We start from the raw sequence: 14,524 nt of genomic DNA on the forward strand, positions 1-14,524 counted from the left end.
AACACAAATGAATTTCACGATTTATCAGATTTTTGTAAAACCCCCAAATGTAAAATAAAAAGGTACTTATCTAGCTATGTAGACTGAAGCGTTTCCAGTGCTACAGAATATTTGTTATATAAAATGTAGGGAACATATTAAAGTTAAACATAACATGCAGTTACTTGAAGCTGATTGCAATTAATTTCGGTCACTCTGTATGAGTGTAGGTCGTTTGTCTGCCCCACCTTGTCATTGTTTTCTTCTTCGAAACCGCAATAAACAAAACGATAATTAAACTAGCTCAGACCAGTGTAGTAGACTGAAAATCCACTGCTGCAACAAGTGTCCCACGAATGAGGTGCACTCAAAGGGCTGCAGTGGAGGTAGCTAACGTCACATGTGCTACTACAAGTAAACTGAAGTACTTCCTCCTCTTCCATTCCTGCAGGCTGTGGATGTAGGGTTTCGACAGCAACAAGGATATATACACTTGAGAAAGCCCTCTCTTGCTTCACTTGATCTTGATGAGACACATCTCTTCAATCACACACTCTCTCTCTCTCTCTCTCTCTCTCTCTCACACACACACACAAACACATACACAATGCCTTTATGCATCACAAAAGTGTGCTGCACATAAGAATAATTATTTGCAGCGTCATTACAGTGCCGTAACACTGTAGATTGTGAACAAATAGAAGGGAATGTACTTAAGAAACTGATTATAGCTATGAGGGCAGCACTAATATACAGAAAAGCTAAGCTAAAAAATGACTTTGCGTTTGTTTAGAAATATATGACAGTAAGGCACATCAGAGGAAGGAATTGAACCTGACCCCTCCCCCCCCCCCCCATGTCAGTAGCATTTGTGCTGGTCATAGCTGTTCAGTCTGTTTTACCACTGCAGGTAACTTTTGTTGTTTGATGACCTAAACTCCCCCACCCTCCCCTAACAACTAGGTCATCGACGCCCACTTTCTGCTATAATAGACGACCAGCCTGGACTGTATGATGCGTAGTTTACATAAACAACTTCTACTCGTCTACTCATTTAACATTTAATACTTACTCGCAAAACACTTAAGATTCATATAGAATGTGTGTAAAATTGAATTGCGACTTGTCTGTTGCTCTATGTATAGCAACCAGGGAGTCATTGCTCCAGGTACCTTAGTGCAACAGCAAGGTAAACCACACAGCTAGTGCACGTGAGCTAGTCGCGCACGATCGCCATGCCGACCCCGCCTCCGCCCCCTCCCCAATTCGAGCGCCCTAGGCCATCGCCTATATGGACGAGCATGCCTTGAGTATAGCAGCAATTACTCCACGGTAATTGCGACAGAGTGTTCGTTTTTCGAAGTACAGCCGCCAGGGAGAAGACACTGATGGAAGGAAAATGGCCCAATAAAGTACAACCAAATTAGACATTTCGTGGCACGACAAAAATTTTGTCTTTAAAGGTGCGCCACCAAAAACTGGGAGTTCACACGTGCAACTGTATTGCAACTGCAGAAATCCACTAGCTGGGGCGACACTTTTATTGCGTGTGTGGGTCCGGCTTTATGCTTAGTATATTATAACCTCTGTCTGCAGGAAAGTTAATCCTAATTTTGCTTCCTCCCTAAAACAGGCGCTGGACGAAAATATCTAAAATCTGTAATACTTCATACACTTACTGTAATATAACGTAGCGTGGTCATAATTTCGAAGCACTCGATCGCCTTTATTTTCGACAAGACTGCCTTGTTTACGAATATTTAATGTGATCACTGGGTTACAAGGATTACCTCATTCGTTATACAATAGCTGATAAGTATTTGGGCACAGGCTGCCTTTTTGTACGGTTTTGTTGTAGTTATTTTACTTCTGTTATCTGACAGATACGCGTATCAGGAGCACACGTGCGCTAACGAAGGACTTTGTAATGTCAAAGGATGCGCGTATTTTCTCATTTGTGGATTGTGATCTTTGGAACAGCGACACGAAATTCAAGTTTTCTGCTACAGAAAAGAAGCTAAATTGAAAAAATTACTTTAATGCGAAATATGGTGGTAAAAAATATTTGCCGTGACTGAATTGTGAGTTATCTATATTTCATACAAGCGACTGGTGTTATTTTAGTATCATGTGCTACATGACAAAGGCTGTCAAGCGAAATGCGAAAGGAATTCTTTTGCGCAGTGCGTAAACTGCAATTTAGGAAAGCACACTGCTTTTTGATGTCTAAGGGAAAATGTGTTATTATTCTTAGGCATCTGAATCGAAAACAGATTGAGCGTCTAACTTTTTTATGCGCTTCTTCGTAGTGTATCTTCCGCACTTGCGTGCTCTTAACATTTATGTTGCTAATCAAGAGCGATTTGTTTCATAGCTGGAAATTCCGCCACTTAGTACGATAAGATTCAGCCACTAACCATCCTATTCCACCTGTGTGTGTCAGTAACTTAATACTACACGAAATTTCGCCATTGTGTCGGTGAGATTTTTACATGTGCATGCACCGTTACCCTTTTGTATAGTTATTCAGTTATCAGTGTATAGTTTAAGTTGGGTTGTCTTTTTAGACCGTCTACATTGATGACCATTATTTTAGAAATATTATACATTAGAATTTGGTGATCATTTACTATTAAAATCTAAAGGCATTTCAGTGGTGTTGAGCGATATGCAGGTTTTGTAGTCCAATAGCAAAGTTATGCTAGTTGACTTTGTTCAATATTACGCTAGAAATGAATAAGTATGATGCATCGTTCATGCAAGATGCTCTTCATTACTCCATGGTTCTTGGTCACAATTTCCAGCAGATGGGTTTTCACAATAACTACAGTTTACCTTATTGTTTTCAGTACCAAAAGTGATTGTTTAGTTATCTTCTAATCATGGATACAAAGGTGGTTGCATGAAAACATGTGAAATGTCATGATTTTCAGGCACAAAAGATAAAGAGGGGGGTTTTCGAAGTTACACAGAGTGGCTCTGCTACCTTAATGCATTAACAAATAAATGTTGTGTTGTTGAAGGAAGGAACTACTTTTTCATATGCTGTGATTAGTTAGCCATTGTTGTTGTTGTTGTGGTCTTCAGTCCTGAGATGGGTTTGATGCAGCTCTCCATGCTACTCTATCCTGTGCAAGCTTCTTCATCTCCCAGTATCTACTGTAACCTACATCCTTCTGAATCTGTTTAGTGTATTCATCTCTTGGTCTCCCTCTACGATTTTTACCCTCCACGCTGCCCTCCAGTACTAAACTGGTGATCCCCTGATGCCTCAGAATATGCCCCACCAACCAATCCCTCCTCCTAGTAAAGTTGTGCCACAAATTTATCTTCTCTCCAATTCTACTCAATACCTCCTCATTAGTTATGTGATCTACCCATCTAATCTTCAGCATCCTTCTGTAGCACCACATTTCGAAAGCTTCTAATCTCTTTTTGTCCAAACTATTTATCGTCCACATTTCACTTCCATACATGGCTACATTCCATACAAATACTTTCAGAAACGACTTCCTGACACTTAAATCTATACTCGATTTTAACAAATTTCTCTTCTTCAAAAACGCTTCCCTTGCCATTGCCAGTCTACATTTTAAATCTTCCCTACTTCGACCATCCTCAGTTATTATTAAGCCTCTCATTTCCTAATCTAATTCCCGCAGCATCACCCGATTTAATTTGTCTACATTCCCTTATCCTCATTTTCTTCAGTTGATGTTCATCTTATATCCTCCTTTCAAGACACTGTCCATTCCGTTCAGCTCCTCTTCCAGGTCCTTTGCTGTCTCTGACAGAATTACAATGTCATCGGCGAACCTCAAAGTTTTTATTTCTTCTCCATGGATTTTAATTCCTACTCCAAACTTTTCTTTTATTTCCTTTACTGCTTGCTCAATATACAGATTGAATAACATCGGGGAGAGGCTACAACCCTGTCTCACTCCCTTCCCAACCACTGCTTCCCTTTACTGCCCCTCAACTCTTATAACTGCCATCTGGTTTCTGTACAAATTGTAAATAGTTAGCCATGAGTGTGTTAAAGTATGTTTGTATTGAATAGACCACCACAAGCTTTTGTCGTATTTTTCCTTTAGAAATTACACACATGCAGCTGACAGTGTTTTGTCTATTATCACAATAGATCTTGGAGAAAATGCGAGGAAATATTGCCTTTCTATATCTGAATGTCAGAGTATTTGTACTTAACAACCACTAGTTCTCATAATTAAGAAGACAAAAATGAGCATATTTCATTAGTATTGTGGCTAAACATTACAGTCCTAATTTTGGGATACATGCATAAAGTAACTTCTGTTTTACAGGATGCCATAATAAACACTAACCTACAATAGTTGCATATTAACATATTTTATTTCACTCAGAATTTACAAAAAAATTCCCATTGTGATTCTTGCACAATGTCTTCACTATAGGGCAGTGTGTTATTCTGTTGAGATTGCGCACAAAGTACTGAAAGATGTTTTTGTGGAAGACTGAAAGCTGTGCTATTTCAGAGATGTTATTACGAGTCTTATGTTGACACATTTAATGGTGTATGAGTATAGAGGAACAGTATGTAAATATTGTTGAAACCAACATTGGGCTTCGTATAATCCCTTTTCAGCACTGACACGAGTTAAAGTGTCTATGATATGATAATGTGTAAGGAGACAACACTTTCTCCTTTGGCAGTATATCCTTACATGCCAGACTATTGTGTGAAAGTTACAGTATTCTGCCCCTGACACTCACATATCATGTTTTAAAGTAGAACACTGTAAAAAAAAGGGGGGGGGGGAGCATACCATCAGGTCTCTTAACATAAAAGGAAGGCAAGAGAGGTTTGAAATGAAGTGTAGTATATCCAAAAGATAATGTTCAACGCCCACATTTAATCTTGGAAAAACTGTATTACATAATAAACAAAATTCCACTTGACTATTTTGTTCGTGTTACATACATGTATCAAAGACTGATTATGAAAAATGCTGGAAAAGGAGGGGGGAAGGGAAGGAGGGTGTGGGAGAGAAGAGAAGGCACATTGTAACTCCTACTACCAAAGGATTGTAAAAAAAAAATCCTGTTATGTGAAGCACACAACGTTATACAGTGTGTGTGCAGAGGATGTGAATGTACAACAAAGGAAATGTCAATGTTCTTATATTTGCAAGATAGCCATTTTAAATTTTGCTGTGATCTTCACAGAAAAAATAACTTTCGTGGGAAGAGGGCTCTTGAAGGAGAGGACCATAGGTAAAGCTGCTGAGAGCCTTATACTGTCAGAAGATTTATGCTTTCTGAACCTGGGGAAGGCACACATTTCAGTAGCAGTGCAGGCTCATTCTCAGCATGTGACCTCTTGTTACAGTTGGCTGCCATCACAGAAAGTACTGATTGAGATGTAGCTCATTTTACTTGTAAATTATTATTTTCCCTTCAGGTTACACCTATCTGCATTAGGGAAGAGTCCAATGCCACCCACTGCTTTGACCCATGATGTCATCAATATGACAGAAATGCCTACTTCCAACATATACAAAATGGCAAGTATGTCATCACTACACACACAAGGCAACAAATGCAGACAAAAATAAAAAGTCACAAGAACATATCACTCCGACATTAAAATGAAACTAACAGGGCAACTGTGGGAAACAGGGAGTTCAGGGCAGGGACAAGCTAAATATATAACAATTCAAAACAGTGCACCATCCAAAATGAAAATTATCAAAAAGAATCTCAACTTACGACAAAATGCCACAGCTACGAAACCAACAAGAACTGTACACTTCACTCGACCTATAGCTCAAATGAAGTCAACAGTACCAAAAAACTAATCTCTGCAATTCCAAAAAGTGGAATCTGGCATTTCCCTTTATCTGTATAGCTCAAACGAAGCCCTTGATACCAAAAGCCAACACCTACAATTCTGAAAAATGGAATCGAACATTTCTCTTGGTCTATATAGCTCAAATGCAGCTCTCAATACAAAAAACCAACACCTGGAACTCCAAAAAGTAGAATCTGACCTATCTCTTGACCGATATAACCCAAATGCAGATTTTAATATGTACAAAAAAAAAAAAAAAAAAAAAATGAACTTCACACACCCACATAACTTACACACCACCACCAAAACCCCAACAACTCAAAAACCCTAATTCGCTAGCACAACCAAAATATAATGAATATAAAACAGACAAAACATCACAAATCAGAATTACTATAGAATAAAACCAAAACAAAATCACAGAGGTTGGCTACACACACACACACACACACACACACACACACACACACACACACACACATTAAAAAAACACGCACAACCTCCCACCCCATAGACCAGACCCAGCCTACCCAGTTCCAGTCCCAAAAACAAAACCAAAAAAAAAAAAAAAGAAACAAACAAAACCAGAATCAATCACGCTGTACAATAAAAAAATCAACCAGACTGGTCCTTTCCAAAACAACCTCTGAACACCCCCCCCCCCCCCCCACCTACCCATAACCTGCCCCATTAAACCCACAAACAATAACCAAAAACTCATTCTTCCCTACCTCCCCCCCCCTCCCCCACACAACCCCAACCCCCTCAAATCACCACCCTCGGCCTATACATCCCCACAACCCTTAAAAATGCAACAAACACAGAAGTTCTCGGGGACACACTTCCTCCAGCAATACTCGTCTAAATGAGATTGCAGGTTGGAAGAGCACCTCTTCTCCCCCCTCCCTATAACAAATTTAATTATCCCACATAATCCCCTATGGTATTAGTGCAAGCTCCAGTGTTATAATCTTTCAACTGAATGCTGTGGTTAAGTGTCCATAACCCCTCTTCTCCCAACCCCTATATGACAAAAATGCATAACACGACAGTACTCTACTCCTCAGTAGATTCCTCAACGAACCCCACTAGTTCCCTCTTATAACAACTGCGCAAAGCCCTAAAAGCAAAATAAGCATACCAAACCCTGTAATGACAGTCTCTCACCCACAAACCAAACCAAGAAACCCCCCTCCCCCGCCACCCATCTTCCTCGTAACCAAACCGTGACTTGCCAATTTCGACAACCTTTACTTCACATAGTCTGAATACACTTCATAACAAAAAGAAAACCAATTTTCAACAGTTCTAACACTCATACCAATCTCAGGTGCACGAAAACTTAAGGAGGACCTATAACAAAAGTAAGTCACCCATAGCAGCACATAACAAAAAGCTGGTAAACTTATCAGTCATATCCGTCCCAAACAGAAAAACAACAAAAAATAGTAAATTTCATTCTGCAAGACAAACACCAGACTGATCAGACCTAATGAAAACATGTAACTCCATAAGTTGTTTTACATTGACAGTGATATCACTAGTGATAAAGTGATGTTGGTGAGGAGGAAATTTAGAAAGAGATTGAATTATGCAACCAATCTAACAGCCATAACCTTCTACAATGCCTAACGAAAAAAAGTGAAGCACCCAGAAGGGGAAGTGAAGCACACAGAAGGGGAGGAAGAACTGAAACAAAATTTCACAGGGTGCGAGATGGTATGTAATGTTATTTCAGTGATTACAAATCTGAGTCAAATTTAGAAAGAACTTGGCAATATGAGCCCACTTATCAGCATTACATTGCACCCCATCTGGCCTGAATGCAGGCACTCATTTGGATGGGAAGGATGTCACAAAGCTGTCGTATCCTCTTGTGAGGCAAGCTGGTGCGTAACTGTTGTATCTGATCCTTGATATCCTGGATACTGGCACTAAGTTGCCATCCAAGGTGGTCCCACGTGAACTTTTGTTTTCCACCTTCCTGGTGAAGTCAGCATGTAGGAGCACAATAAGTTATTACAATCCACTTTGTTTCAGGCAGCAGATGCGCCACCACCTCATTCTCCACCTTCTCGACGACTCTGACGGTGTCCACGACCATTGTGAACTTGTGAGTGGGAGCAAAATTAATTTTCCCTCTCTAGAACTACTATAGGGATGTCAATGCTGATCCCATGAAGAAGGTGGAGAACAAGGGACAGGAAGCTTCTCAAGGACTCAGATTTCTTAGAGGGGGTCAACAAAGATGGGGTGTGATTATAACCCACTGTCAGCAACAACAAGGCTCCTACATATCTGCTGGCAAAATACCTGACAAGTAGTAAGCCCCTTATATGCCTGCATCGCACTTGCTATAAAATGCCTCAACAGCTTCAGGCTTGAAGGAATTAGAATGTCCTAGTTAGCTTGGATCATTATGTTATTCGCCATGGTGCCTCTACGAGAGCCACTAGAACTCACTGGTCAGAAATTTGATGGGAAGATCACTCTCTTTTTCAGGAATGTCCTGATATCCACATATTTTCTGTTTAATGGAGAATACTAGGAACAAATCGAGGGAGTCACAATGGACACATGAGCAGTGGGATTAAAACTCTCATATAGCCATCCTGATTTAGGTTTTTTGTGGTTCTGCTACAGCATTAAAGGTGAATGCTTGATAGGCCCCTCAAAAAGGATACTGCTGATTTTTTCACCATCCTCCTCCTGCCTGAGTTGTAACTAATGACTCTGTTACCATGGGACACAAAACAATACTCATCCTTCTCTGGTGCTAGTCTCTGGGGCACAGAAGGAAGACTGCAGTCCTTCACCACTGTCCATATATTGCCTCTGTTGGACTCTTCCCATTGGTCAAGCATTTTACAAAAGACACCCAACAAAATCACAAATGCCTCTTGTAGTAAATGTGCTATCTGTGCCTTGATTACTGAGATAAGTCATTCAGCTGCACTGTTTCTGAGGGAATGCATGAAGCTAAGGGGATATGGTGAATGCCATTCACTGTGCAAAAATAGCTGCATGTAAAAATCTGCAACTGCACAATGTAGGGGAAATTTGAAAGGAATCCAACACAATATTTTTTGCCAGATGTGTTGTTACTGGTGTAACAGAGTGTGAAATCTATTGTGATTTTGTTCCAATGGGGCACCAACTTTTGACAAGGGTAAAATGAGAAATGACGTGAGGCCTCAAATGCTGAACTTCATGTTTATTGTGTGTGCCATTTAACACGTGCCCACTGACAGATACAGCAAAGAACAGCTTGAATGGAAGAGTACACTTTCTCTACAAACAGTGTCACCAGTTTATACTGATTGCTAGATTTTGAATTTTAAGGGCTGTCAAGTTTATTGTTGCATTAAGCATTTGGCTCCTAATTTAGTCACTTCAGTGTTCAGTGTCTATCAAGAGGCCAGGAAACACCTTCCCCCACACCTCCAAGACCACATAACTTTTGCTCCTTAACAGTAATAATACCCAATGCACTATTTGAAGCTCAAATTACTTGAAAAGTGTGCATGATGGACAAAACAAGAAAAATACTCTTCTTCGTCAAACCTTCATAACTGCAGTTTACATAGTGTTTTTGCTCAAGCAGACAATGTTTGCAGCCTGTGCATTGCATACAGAATGACTAGTATTTATACACACACCGCCCATCCAAAAAGTTCTGAGACATACAAGTGATGTCAGGAGAGTAACTATGGTAGCACCTTGAACTAACTACTGTAAGCAACAGATATACATTTGACCAGTCAATTGTCAGTGGGCAGTATTAAGTAATGGACAAGCAGCCATAGTGGGTCAATGTTGTTGTCACAAATCACAATGAAACAATGAGCAGCCATTCAGTTTCACATTTTCTATGTAAATTGCTATAGAGACATTTGAGTCCAAGGAAAAGGCTTATGGTGAGAATTATTTGAGCCATGAATGAGTGTTTTACGTGGTGTAAACATTTTGAAGAAAGAAAAATATTGCTCGAGGACAATGAGAGATTAGGCCATCCCATCTCTAGTTCATCTGCCAGAAACACTGAGAAAATTCACCATCATTTGTAAACCAACTATCATCTCTTATGCTGAGCTATCACTGAAGAACTGAACATTGCCAAATCTAGTGTTCAAGATATTCTCTAGAGTGCTCTGAATGAGAGAAAAATTTGTGCAAAGTTTGTCCCATACACCTTGACTCCCAAAGAAATGTGGCGATCCGTGGACACGTGCTGCAACTTGATTGAGATGAAAAATGTGGACATTTGTTTTCTGGAAAGATCATCATGGGTGACAAGACTTATCAGTATGAGTGTACTACAAAATGACAAAACGTGGAATGGGTCTCTGATAGATTGCCAAGACTGAAAAAAGTGGAAATGACAAAGGCGAAAGTGAAGACATATTTTCGGTGATCATGGCATTTTCCACAGGGAATTTATTTCCAGCGGCACCAATGTAAATTGTCAGTATTATTTGTGTGTTCTGTGTCAGTTTGCCAGAGGATTCTGAGAGTTTGGCTGCAACAATGGAAGAAGAGGGATTTCTTCTAGCTGCATGACAATACACCCCCTCACTCACATGTTACAGTTTAGTGCAGTTTCTAGTGAAAACACACATACCAGTTCTCAAACACACACCACATTCACCCACTTTGGTTTTGAGTGACTTTTTATTCCCAAAAATAAAATTCGCATGAAGGATCAACACTTTGATGACGTAAATGACATACGAGTCAAAGAGACGCAAGAGTTGAACAACATACCGAAAAACTCCTATGAAAGTTTCATGGTTGTAATGATGTGCTGTACATTTTACTCACATGGGGATATGTAGAACATCTGAAGCTTTAAAACCACCATATTAAGTTTTTCTTTTTTTTATTATTACTCCAGTCTCTAGACTTTTTAGGCCAGCAGGATATGGCAGTGACAAAAATTCCCTTATAATCTCACAATAAAATTTCCATTCTAATATTACAGGTGCTGTACCACATGCAAGTGGAATCAAGTATTGTTATTTCCAAGAGTATCTTTTAATTCTGGTGTTGCGTGTGACTGGTAAGTGATTATTTTTTGTGGTCTTAGTAGACTTGCAATGAATATTTGGCTATTATTCAGTATTTATCCTGGTCAGCTGCTTTTATCCTATTTGGCTGAATACCAAATATCTGGATACTATTTTGCCAAATACTTAAGTAAGATGTTTTTTGAAATCAGATAAGTGGTAAAATGGGGTAAAATGAAAATACTGATTTATTTTATAGTAGTAGTAATAATAATAATAATATAATTATAATAATGTATTTTTCTTCTAATTATTAATGTAGTCATGGGTACATAATTAGCATCTATGTTATAAAAATTAACAAAAAACTAAGTCTTAAAAAAAAAAAAATTTACGTATTCTGTACACCCTACCCCCATGAACCATGGACCTTGCCATGGGTGGGGAGGCTTGCGTGTCTCAGTGATACAGATGGCCGTACCGTAGGTGCAACCACAACGGAGGGGTATCTGTTGAGAGGCCAGACAAACGTGTGGTTCCTGAAGAGGGGCAGCTGCCTTTTCAGTAGTTGCAGGGGCAACAGTCTTTATGATTGACTGATCTGGCCTTGCAACACTAACCAAAACAGCCTAGCTGTGCTGGTACTGTGAACGGCTGAAAGCAAGGGGAAACTACAGCCGTAATTTTTCCCGAGGGCATGCAGCTTTACTATATGGTTATATGATGATGGCGTCCTCTTGGGTAAAATATTCCAGAGGTAAAATAGTCCCCCATTCGGATCTCCGGGCGGGTACTACTCAAGAGGACGTCGTTATCAGGAGAAAGAAACCTGGCGTTCTACGGATTGGAGCGTGGGATGTCGGATCCCTTAATCGGGCTGGTAGGTTAGAAAATTTAAAAAGGGAAATGGATAGGTTGAAGTTAGATATAGTGGGAATTAGTGAAGTTCGGTGGCAGGACGAACAAGACTTTTGGTCAGGTGAATACAGGGTTATAAATACAAAATCAAATAGGGGTAATGCAGGAGTAGGTTTAATAATGAATAAAAAAATAGGAGTGCGGGTAAGCTACTACCAACAGCATAGTGAATGCATTATTGTGGCCAAGATAGACATGAAGCCCATGCCTACTACAGTAGTACAAGTTTATATGCCAACTAGCTCTGCAGATGATGAAGATATTGATGAAATGTATGATGAGATAAAAGAAATTATTCAGGTAGTGAAGGGAGACGAAAATTTAATAGTCATGGGTGAATGGAATTCGATAGTAGGCAAAGGAAGAGAAGGAAACATAGTATGTGAATATGGAATGGGGATAAGAAATGAAAGAGGAAGCCGCCTGGTAGAATTTTGCACCGAGCATAACTTAATCATAGCTAACACTTGGTTCAATCATAGCTAACACTTGGTTCAAGAATCATAAAAGAAGGTTGTATACATGGAAGAATCCTGAAGATACTAGAAGGTATCAGATAGATTATATAATGGTGAGACAGAGATTTAGGAACCAGGTTTTAAATTGTAAGACATTTCTAGGGGCAGGTGTGGACTCTGGCCACAATCTATTGGTTATGAACTGTAGATTAAAACTGAAGAAACTGCAAAAAGGTGGGAATTTAAGGAGATGGGACCTGGATAAATTAACTAAACCAGAGGTCGTACAGAGTTTCAGGGAGAGCATTAGGGAACTATTGACAGGAATGGGGGAAAGAAATACAATAGAAGAAGAATGGGCAGCTTTGAGGGATGAAATAGTGAAGGCAGCAGAGGATCAAGTAGGTAAAAAGACAAGGGTTAGTAGAAATCCTTGGGTAACAGAAGAAATATTGAATTTAATTGATGAAAGGAGAAAATATAAAAATGCAGTAAATGAAGCAGGCATAAAGGAATACAAAGTCTCAAAAATGAGATCGACAGGAAGTGCAAAATGGCTAAGCAGGGATGGCTAGAGGACAAATGTAAGGATGTAGAGGCTTATCTCATTAGGGGTAAGATAGATACTGCCTACAGGAAAATTCAAGAGACCTTTGGAGAAAAGAGAGCCACTTGTATGAATATCAAGAGCTCAGATGGAAACCCAGTTCTAAACAAAGAAGGTAAAGCAGAAAGGAGGAAGGAGTATATAGGGGGTCTATACAAGGGTGATGTACTTGAGGACAATATTATGGAAATGGAAGAGGATGTAGATGAAGACGAAATGGGAGATAAGATACTGCGTGAAGAGTTTGACAGAGCACTAAAAGACCTGAGTCGAAACAAGGCCCCGGGAGTAGACAACATTCCATTGGATCTACTGACGGCCTTGGGAGAGCCAGTCCTGACAAAACTCTACCATCTTGTGAACAAGATGTATGAAACAGGCGAAATACCCTCAGACTTCAAGAAGAATATAATAATTCCAATCCCAAAGAAAGCAGGTGTTGACAGATGTGAAAATTACCGACCTATCAGTTTAATAAGTCACAGCTGCAAAATACTAATGCGAATTCTTTACAGACGAATGGAAAAACTGGTAGAAGCCGACCTCGGCGAAGATCAGTTTGGATTCTGCAGAAATGTTGGCAATACTGACCCTACGACTTATCTTAGAAGAAAGATTAAGGAAAGGCAAACCTACGTTTCTAGCATTTGTAGACTTAGAGAAAGCTTTTGACAATGTTGACTGGAATACTCTCTTTCAAATTCTAAAGGTGGCAGGGGTAAAATACAGGGAGCGAAGGGCTATTTACAATTTGTACAGAAACCAGATGGCAGTTATAAGAGTCGAGGGGCATGAAAGGGAAGCAGCGGTTGGGAAGGAAGTGAGACAGGGTTGCAGCCTGTCCCCGATGTTATTCAATCTGTATATTGAGCAAGCAGTAAAGGAAGCAAAAGGAAAATTCGGAGTAGGTATTAAAGTCCATGGAGAAGAAATAAAAACGTTGAGGTTCGCCGATGACATTGTAATTCTGTCAGAGACAGCAAAGGACTTGGAAGAGCAGCTGAACGGAATGGACAGTGTCTTGAAAGGAGGATATAAGATGAACATCAACAAAAGCAAAATGAGGATAATGGAATGTAGTCAAATTAAGTCAGATGATGCTGAGGGAATTAGATTAGGAAATGAGACACTTAAAGTAGTAAAGGAGTTTTGCTATTTGGGGAGCAAAATAACTGATGATGGTCGAAGTGGAGGGGATATAAAATGTAGACTGGCAATGGCAAGGAAAGCGTTTCTGAAGAAGAGAAATTTGTTAACATAGAGTATAGATTTAAGTGTCAGGAAGTCGCTTCTGAAAGTATTTGTATGGAGTGTAGCCATGTATGGAAGTGAAACATGGACGATAAATAGTTTGGACAAGAAGAGAATAGAAGCTTTCGAAATGTGGTGTTACAGAAGAATGCTGAAGATTAGATGGGTAGATCACATAACTAATGAGGAGGTATTGAATAGAATTGGGGAGGAGTTTGTGGCACAACTTGCCAAGAAGAAGGGACCGTTTGGTAGGACATGTTCTGAGGTATCAAGGGATCAGAAATTTAGCATTGGAGGGCAGCGTGGAGGGTAAAAATCGTAGAGGGAGACCAAGAGATGAATACACTAAGCATATTCAGAAGGATGTAGGTTGCAGTAAGTACTGGGAGATGAAGGAGCTTGCACAGGATAGAGTAGTGTGGAGAGCTGCATCAAACCAGTCTCAGGACTGAAGACAACAACAACAACATTC

General features: G+C 39.8%; 1 protein-coding gene across 2 annotated transcripts in view; it reads left to right on the forward strand.

Moving 5' to 3' along the window:
- Window positions 1-1,893: 1,893 nt before the first annotated feature.
- LOC124613603 (heme-binding protein HMX1) overlaps window positions 1,894-14,524 on the forward strand; it is a 67,631-nt gene continuing 55,000 nt past the window's right edge. Inside the window, exons 1-2 of one of the 2 annotated variants that reach the window (XM_047142321.1) lie at window positions 1,894-2,060; window positions 10,791-10,868. The gene's annotated coding sequence lies outside the window, so the exon portion shown is untranslated. Of the gene's footprint in view, window positions 2,061-2,394; window positions 2,459-10,790; window positions 10,869-14,524 lie in introns of those variants that run through there. The other variant, XM_047142328.1, reaches the window with a different exon arrangement.

Source organism: Schistocerca americana, chromosome 1 (assembly GCF_021461395.2).
Source record: "Schistocerca americana isolate TAMUIC-IGC-003095 chromosome 1, iqSchAmer2.1, whole genome shotgun sequence".
Taxonomy (NCBI): domain Eukaryota; kingdom Metazoa; phylum Arthropoda; class Insecta; order Orthoptera; family Acrididae; genus Schistocerca; species Schistocerca americana.